The sequence below is a fragment of the Echinops telfairi genome, unplaced genomic scaffold, assembly GCF_000313985.2.
Source record: "Echinops telfairi isolate 266 unplaced genomic scaffold, ASM31398v2 ScPeMD7_9;HRSCAF=40, whole genome shotgun sequence".
NCBI lineage: Eukaryota > Metazoa > Chordata > Mammalia > Afrosoricida > Tenrecidae > Echinops > Echinops telfairi.
The window spans coordinates 13,768,555-13,777,416 of NW_022103906.1; the positions used below are offsets into that span (position 1 = coordinate 13,768,555).

General features: G+C 49.4%; 1 protein-coding gene across 1 annotated transcript in view; it reads right to left on the reverse strand.

Annotated features, from left to right (window-relative positions):
• CUNH8orf74 (chromosome unknown C8orf74 homolog) overlaps nucleotides 1-8,862 on the reverse strand; it is a 34,312-nt gene that overhangs the window by 14,609 nt on the left and 10,841 nt on the right. The window lies entirely within an intron of this gene.

Genomic DNA, 8,862 nt, shown 5'->3' on the forward strand with positions numbered 1-8,862 from the left:
TGTCTATGTCTATGTCTATGTCTATGTCTATGTCCACGTCTGTCTATGTCGGCTCAGGGACCTTGGGGTGGAGTTTCTCTCACCCTTTTGCAGGCATGGAGGAGAGACTCGTTTTGCCCTCCGGCCCTCTTCATTCTTGGTGCTGAATTGGTAGGCCTGATTGCTTTATAATGAATGGGCAGGGACGTTACCCACTCAAGGATGGGCTGAGCCAGGGTAGGAATCATGGCCCTGGCTACTAAGAATCTGGTTCTGCTCTTGGGCGTTGTTTTTGGGGCCACCTGCTGATTGTTGACCTAACAGGCAAGAGCTTTGCTTGCAACTTCTCTCCATTGCTCCTGGCAGCCCCTGCATCTGTCTGGGCAGCTGGCCTGCCCTCCTGCTACTGCAGAGGCAACACTTCATTAAGAATACACTCTTTCTAGAGCAGCGGTTCTCAACCTGTGGGCCGCGACCCCTTTGGGGGTTGAATGACTATCACAGGGTTCGCCTAAGATCATCAGAAAACACGTATTTCCGATGGTCTTAGGAACCGAGACTCCGCTCCTCTATCCGTCTCCAGGCGGGTCCGCCCACATGCAGATATGCGCACATACGAGTACCCCGCGTGGCACATCATCACGCCAACCCCATCACATACACCCCTTACAAATACAGGTGTATGTGACTGGGTTTGCACCATAATGTACTTAGGCGGACCAGTCACACATGTGTAGAGAGCAGCTACTGTGTTAAAAACCAGCTACTGTGTTGGAAGCAGCAGTATTGGAGGTAAAACGACACTTCATGAATTATAAGTACTGGGTAAATGTTGTGGAAGATGATCTTTGTTGTGCTCTTGCAAAGACGGCCCTGAGAATTTCTGATCTGATGAGAAAGAAGCTATCTCCACCTTCACACTGAAGTTGGCTTTTTACTCACACTGTTGCAAAATGTGGCAATGTAGTTTACAGTTGTTGTAAACTAGACTGTAACCATGCTACACCATGCTTCAAGACAAAATTTCATTTATTTGTAACTAGAATAAATATTTCACAATATATAATTACATATTATTTTTGTGATTAATCACTGTGCTTTAGTTATGTTCAATATATAACAATGAAAATAAATCCTGCATATCAGATATTTACATTGATTCATAACAGTAGTAAAATGACAGTTATGAAGTAGCAATGAAAATAATTTTATGGTTGGGGGGTTACCACAACATGAGGAACTGCATTAAAGGGGTGCAGCATTAGGAAGGTTGAGAACCACTGCTCTAGAGGGTCCAGTGGTACAGCTGTCAGAGGAGCTGCCTGAAGGGAAATGTGGGCTTGGGTTCTGCTTTTGCCTTGGGAAATGAAGATCGAAGGACTTCCAGTAGCATTCTTCCGGACATCTTGACATCATCAGTGTTTACCTGTGATTGGCCAGAGGAGGACCAAACTGGCTGGAGATAAGGCCAGGGCCCCTGCTCTTCTATGACTATAGTACCGAGGACTTTGATAGCAGCATACGTAGCCTGTCCTATGCAATGCTCTGATCTCAGTCCCAGTTCACAGTAACACACCGCTAGGCCACCGCTAGGGCATCTCCTGGACTGAGGAGGGCGTGGGTGCTGGAGACCCTGTTCCTCAGAGACTGGTTCCTCTACTGGGGACAATATGGTGTGCTGCTTAAGAGCACAAGGAGGAAGTCAGACAGACATGGGTTCAAATCTTGCTTCAGCTTCTTGTGCAAATTATCTCACCTCTCTGGTCATTAGTATTCTCCTTTGTAAAATGGAGGTGATAAAAATACCTAATCCTATATGATGGTAAACTCTAAAACGCCAAACTAACGGATTCAAGTCTGACTCACAGCAACCCTATGTATAGGGCAGGGTAGAACTGCCTCTGTGGTTTTCAGAGACTGTAACTCTTAAAGCCTCAGTAAATGATAAGAATCATTATCATCACCATATCAGTATTGGTATTCTAACTCCCCTGGGGGCTGTGTGGTATCCTGGAATCAACCCAACTTTCCGGAGGTCAGAGCGTGAATTTGTTATCATGTTTCCTAAAGACTGAGCTTCCTCAATGCAATTCCTTCATGGCCATTAGCTGACCATCATCTGGGTGGTAAAAAGCACCCTCCACTAACTGAAAGGTTGGAGGTTTGAGTCTACTGGGAATGCTCCGATAATCTACGTCTACAAAGTCAGTTATTTGACTCGTATGGAGCACAGTTCTACTCTGACACATGTAGGCTTGCCATAGCCATTCGTGGCTGACTCAATGGCAATGGTTAGTTGTTACATTGAACTTGGTGGGAGGGTGGGGCTTGGGATTCTGAATGAGGAGTGAGTGGAAGCTCATTCTTCCCTGGCCATGCTAACACGGGCGGGAAAGAATTCCTGGCTACAGGTGTGGGGAGTGTGGGGGATGGGAGCAAACCTTCCAGTGAGACCACTTTGTGTACATTGCTCATGTATGGCTTCCCCCCAAATTCCCAGAGCACCCTTCTTTCCCAGCTATTGTAAGCTCTTCAGTGGTCATCACAGTGGGGGCACTGTGCTTGCCTCCTTGCAAAGCTCTGCTGCTGATCCAAGTTGGGTGAGGACAACCTTTGTCATCAGCCTCTTGAGATGGAAATGACCAACCCCACTGTCTCAGGAACATGCCACTACCCAGAGCCATAGCATCTGCTAGTTCAGGCTCACACCTTTCCCCCTCTGGTGTTGGGAGGCTCTGAGGCCAATCAGCAAGTCCAGCTGATGGAGGGAGGTTAGAAGGTTGGATTCAGAGGTTGGTTCTGGAAGGAATTTGTACCACCTGCCCACACATAGGAGCCATGTTCAGGCCAGGACACATTAGGATGGGTGCAGCCCATCTTCTCAGCTGGGCCCGTGCCATCTACCTCCTTGGATGCTAGCTTTTTCCTTGTGAGTAACTCCAGGTGACCCAGTTAGGGATGCACCAACCAGGTGTAGGATGTGGTTTTCCTGGAAGCTGGGCCCCTTCCCTGCATCCAGTGTGCTCTCCTGGTCATGGGACCTTGGGGTAGTCATCAAACCCTATGCACAGACCTCTCTGGTTAAGATGGAAGCTTGTGTGCTGCCTTCTGTCAGAGAGACCCAAAGCAAGCCCACAGTTATTGAGTTGATTCCAATTCAGAGAGACCCACTAGGCCGAGGAAGACAGCCCCACGGGGTTTCCGAGGCTGAAAGTCTTTATGGGACCAGAAGTTTTCTGCCATGTCTTTCACCCAGGAAGCAGCTCATGGGTTTGAACTACCAACTTTTTGGTTAGCAGCCCATCACTGAACCCATTGTACCACCTGGGTACCAGTCTCAACTCCAGAGACGTGACCTGGGGCAAGTGACTTAGCTTTTCTGGATCTCAGTTGTTTATTTATTTAATTGTAATTGGAATAAATCACTTTTGGGGGGCTCTTACAGCTCTTATAACAATCCACACATCAATCGTACCAACCACATTTGTACGTATGTTGGCATCAACATTTCCAAAACATTTTCTTTCTACTTGGGGCCTCAGTTCTTCCATCACCTTTAAACTAGCCTCTGTGATGCTCATCGCAGGGAGAATTACAGCCACAGAATGTGAAAGTGCCAGACGCGTGCGAGCCCTTGGCCCCGCCTCCCGCTGGGGGTGGATGACCTCTCAGGTAAGGCGTCCATGACTCAATCTTGATTCCTGGCCTACTTACTGGCACAGCCTCACCTGGTGAGCTGTGACCTCACTCCATGGGGCATCTCTAAAATGATAGTTACCCCTTTCCCCCAAGATCTCGTGGGTCTGTTGCCAATACTTTCTGTGGAAATGCCCACCATCCACCAGCAAGAAGGTTATATCTAAAGTTCTCTCCTGTGGGTCTCTGGGCTGTTGGTGAAGGCTGAGAAGGAGAGTCATTGGAGGCCTGTCTCTGTGTCCCTGGCTGTTGCAGGCTGGCACTTGCTCTGATGGTCCTGATGTGCTACAGGCCCCTCAGGTGGGGGTGGGTTGTTTGGGGACTGAGAGAGGAACACTTCAGGCATGGCCATGCGCATCCTAGGAAGAACACTTCATAGAGGGAGCTTGTGAGAGGACTTGCCCCCGCCAGCCCTGGGCTGTCGGGGTGGGTGCGGTGGTTGCCTTCCCATCCTACAGCGGCCCAGATGACACTTCCTGTAGCATTAGGAGTGGCAATGGCAGGGCTGCAGATACCAGTGCTATGACACAGCTCCATGCCTCCACTTACTGGCCATCAAGGTTCATTTCCTCCTGCCTGGGGACGTGGGGGTGGGCCCAGCAACAAATGGGATCTATGCCAAATAGCCAGGTGCAGCACCAGAGAGAGACACGCTGAACGTTGGTGATGAGAAGAGGAAGAAGCTGGAAAGCGATGGAGATGTTGGTGAAGGCAGGGGATCATGGGCCCGGGGAAGCATCTGTCAGTGCCTCCACCCCTCCGGCCTTCAGCTCCCCAGTTCTGCAGCTGTGGTTGTTTTCAAGTCCCCGATAGGAGGTGCAGAACCTCCTGGATAGAGCTCTCCTCTCTCGGGTTTCGAGGGCCGAGGTACCAACGGACACAGGGTCAACATTGACTCACAGAGACCCCATGAGCAACGGGGTAGAACTTCACTCCACAGAGTTTTCACTAGCTGTGTTTTTGGAAGTAGATCACCAGGCCCCTCTGGATGGACTTGACCCTCCAGCCTTTTAGTTAGCAGCTGACAGGATGTTTGTACGATGCCATGAGTTCTGACTCAGAGAGATCTTACATGAAGTTTTCAGGGCTATATATCTTTAAAGGAGCAGACACCCTCCTCTTTCTCCTGAAGAGCGGCTGGTAGGTTTGAACTGCCATCCTCAAGGTTAACAGTCCAACACTGACCCAGCAGTGCCACCAGGGCTCCTAAGGATCTAGTGAAGCTTTGCAAATTCTGCGGTTTCTTTCCTGAGCTTTCCTCCCACCAGGGCAGCCAGAACGGGACTATTTCTCTTTTCTGTGCCACAGCTGGGGACTCCACCCTCGACCCTAGGCAGCGTGGTAGGATCCTGCTCAGGGCTTCCTGGAGTCTGGTCTAGGAGGGGTTACAAAAGACATGCTTCGCTCTGGCCTTCAGTGGAGGCCATCAAGTCGTGGTGAGGCATTGGTCAGGACAGAATCCATTTTCCCCTTTTGAATAAAGGGCTACCCTCCCTTCACTGAGCCCCGATGGGGCAGGAGATAAGCCCAGCTGGCAGCTGTCTTGGCTGAGGACTGAGTCATGGTTGTGCAAACATAGCCCTCCCCACCTTCTGTCTGCCAACCCTGTTATCTAGTATGCAAACAATGCTCAAAAAGAAAGAAAGAAAGAAAATTCCCTGGAGAAGCTACCTTCCAAGAAGAGGGACAGGCCAGCAGTGAATTTTAGCCAAACCAGAAACACAAACCTGGACTGTGCATCAGCTGGCCAGTGGGAGCCCGCGGTTGGCATCCGGTACTGCACACCTTCGCATGAGTGTGTGATGTGCCCGGGGGAGAGGCATGGCAGGATGAGATGGAACCACTGGAATTGGTTTCCCCAACTCTTTATGCTCTTGTCTCCCCCTCCCTCCACTGAGGGAGGGCAGTGAACAGCCACCTTCTCTTTTCTGTACATGGGCAATAGTGCTCCCTCCCAGGTGCGCCCAAGGGTGGGCCATGGGTGCCAGACTGTTGGACTAAAGGCCAGTCTAGTGGGGGGGGTCTGGACCTCCAGTCTGCTGTCCCTGAGTTGAGCCCATCTGCAAGCCTGCCCTCAGCTGGAAGGCAGGAAGTGGCTCAGGCCGTGAGCTCCCACGGCATCAGGGCCTGACTTATGCCCTGGCCCACAGCATCTGCTGTTCCTCTCGGCTCACTTCCCTGAGCGATGAATGTGTGGGCTCAAACTAACTCACCGTCATCGAGTCGATGCCTACTCATAGTGACCAGACCCTCAAGGACAGGGAAGAACTGCCCCCGTGACTTTCAGAGGCTGGGCCTTTGCCTTTCTGCTGAGAACACTTAGAGGCTAACATTTATCGAGCAATTACTCTGCGCTGGTCACACGATACTATCTGTTTGACTTGCCCTATCTCTATTAATCCTTACAACTGTCCTGTCAGTTGGAATGATTACCATCCTCATTTGACTGATTGGGAAATTGAGGCACAGAGAGGCTAAGTAATGCTTTCAAAGTTACATAATAATAAGGGATGAAGGCGATATGTGAACCCAGGTCTTCTGACTGCAGAGTTTCGTGCTTGGTCACTCTGCTACGCTGCCTCCAATACGACTTGTCATGCCTCTAACATGAACTGTCGTGAGGTAACACACTGGCATAGGCCTTGCGTCTCCTGTTAACCTCTTGCTATGCACCCTAAAAAGATCTATCTCCATGGCTATTAAATCTTTCATTCAGTCACTCATTTCTTCATTCAACACCTACTGTGTGCCAGGCAGATGATTGATCCCTGGGGTAAGCAAGGGGGAAGAAATGAACTGAGCACAAACCCTCTCTCCAGGAGTGTATGTCTTCCCATGGTCTCGCTTTCCTTGCTGTTCAAATGTAGTTCTTTTGGGGAGGAGTTGAGAGATGATTTGAGAGGGAATGCTAGTCTCTGCAAGTTCATGGGCAGGGAGATGGCTTGATGGAAACAGGATTTGAAACAAATGAGCCCACCTTGCAGCCTTGTGCACAAGAAAGGACACTAGGCATGTAGGCAGGTGATCAGAGAGGACAGAGTTACAGAAATCCAGGTAAGAAGTGGTGAAGGCCTTTGTCCAAGAGCATGTAGCCTGGATCTCAGAGGCCTGACTCTGGGAGGCTCCAGACTTTGGGATGCCAATGTCTGTACACTGAAAGGCAAGGGAATAGGGAAGGATAAACAGTGTATGGGAGAAGGTCCTACACTTACAATCCAGGCACAGGGAACAGCTCTGATAACCTGCAGGTAAGTGGAATATGACTGAGAGGAGGGAGGGAGAGGTTGCACTTAGGGGTAGATTTGGAGACATCTGCCAGCAGATGATGGAGCCCTGCCATCATAGTGGTTACAGGTTGAGCTGTGAACCACAAGGTCAGCAGTTAGAAACCACCAGCCGCTCAGTGGAAGAAAGACAAGACTTTCTACTCCCGTAAAGAGTTACAGCCTTAGAGACCCACCGTGACACAGTTCCACCTGGTCCTGTGGGGTCACTATGTGTCAGAATCTTCTGGAAGGCAGTGCGTTTGAGTTTGGCCAGCAGATGGATGCCCCGTCCCCCAGGTGGACAAGGGCTCACTGGGCCTCTTTTGGCATTGGGCTCGCTCTCAGGTCCAGGCCCAGTTAGGAAGGGAGCTTGTCCAGAGCTGATGCGAATAGAAAGACAAAGAGTGGACACAAGAGGGTTGGAAAGGCAAATACTGTGCTATAAATTCATATACACACGTGTCTATGCATATATCCACACATACACACATGTAACACATAGATATTGACCATACTAAAAATATAAAACGACCAGTAAGAAAGAAATCCTGAATGGAGATGTTGCTGTGAAGGTATTTTGTTGATGTGATTAATATTGCAATCCGTTGAGTGCAATAACATGGGTGGAGCTTACCTCCTCAGGGTAAGCAAAATGTTTAAGAGGTTTCCCTGAAGAAATCCTGCCTGAATTTCTACCCTGCTCCAGAGGAATGGGTTTCAGACTCAGTGCTTCAACATCAACTCTCCCGAGTTTTCAGCCTACCAATCTGTCGTTCAGATTTTGAAACACTTGCTAGTCCCATAATCATATGACTCTGTGTGTAAAATTTCTCTTTCTCCTATTAGCACTTAATCTCTGCACCACCCTGACCGACCCACTCCACCTCTTACTCTTGTCCACCCCTCTGGAATGGGCATTGGTCTCAGAAGTCAGGTCAACCTGGTGCTCCAAGATGTGAATGCAACATGACGGCACTGAGTAGGGCACCAGTGGAGAGGTCTGAGGGGCCGGCCCAAATCCCAACTACATGGACACCTGCCCCTCCCCCAGAAGAATTTATTTCAGAGGGCAGCACTGAAGTTGCAGCTCAGGGAGAGGGACATGTCTGATCAGAGCACAAGGGAGCAAATGCAGGGGGAGGAAGAGAGTGGAGGACATCCTGGCCCACCAAGCCTTGAGGACGATATTCTCACTCAGGGAAGCCAATTCACAGAGAAGAGCATATGGCCAGCCCCACTATGATACATGACATCCCTCACTGACCCATAGCCCTACAGGGGCAACACTGGAGATACAGTGTGGGAATTGCGCCTGACCAGATCCCACCACACTGAGGCAAAACACTAGGGGTGTGCAACAGAAAAGCAAGGGAAACAGAGCAACGAAGTCCCCAGGGAATACCAAAAATAGGCTTTGGGGCCAGGGCTTGGCACCCCATCAGACTCGACCAGGAAAGTACTTCAAAAAGCCAACAAACAGTCCTTGAACTAACTACAAGCTTTTCTTTTTTGTTGTTGTGTTGTGTTTTTTTTTTTGTCATTGACTTTTTGTTGTTGTTGTTTTGTTTTCTTTTGTTGCTTGGTTTTGCTCTGTCTTATTTTTGTGCATGTTATTATGTCTGCAAATCTGTCTAAATAAGAAAGGCTGGATAAACAATCTGGAAGAGAAAACAACGGGACCGAGAGTTCTGGAGGGACATGGGAGAGGGGGAGGTGGGGAGAAAGGAAGTGGTGTTAACAAACCCAGGGACAAGAGAACAACAAGTGATCCAAATCAGTGGTGAGGAGGGTATAGGAGGCCTGGTAGGGCATGATCAAAGGTAATGTAACCGAGAGGAATTACTGAAACCCAAATGAAGGCTGAGCATGATAGTGGGACAAGAGGAAAGTCAAAGGAAATAGAGGAAAGAGCTAGGAGGCA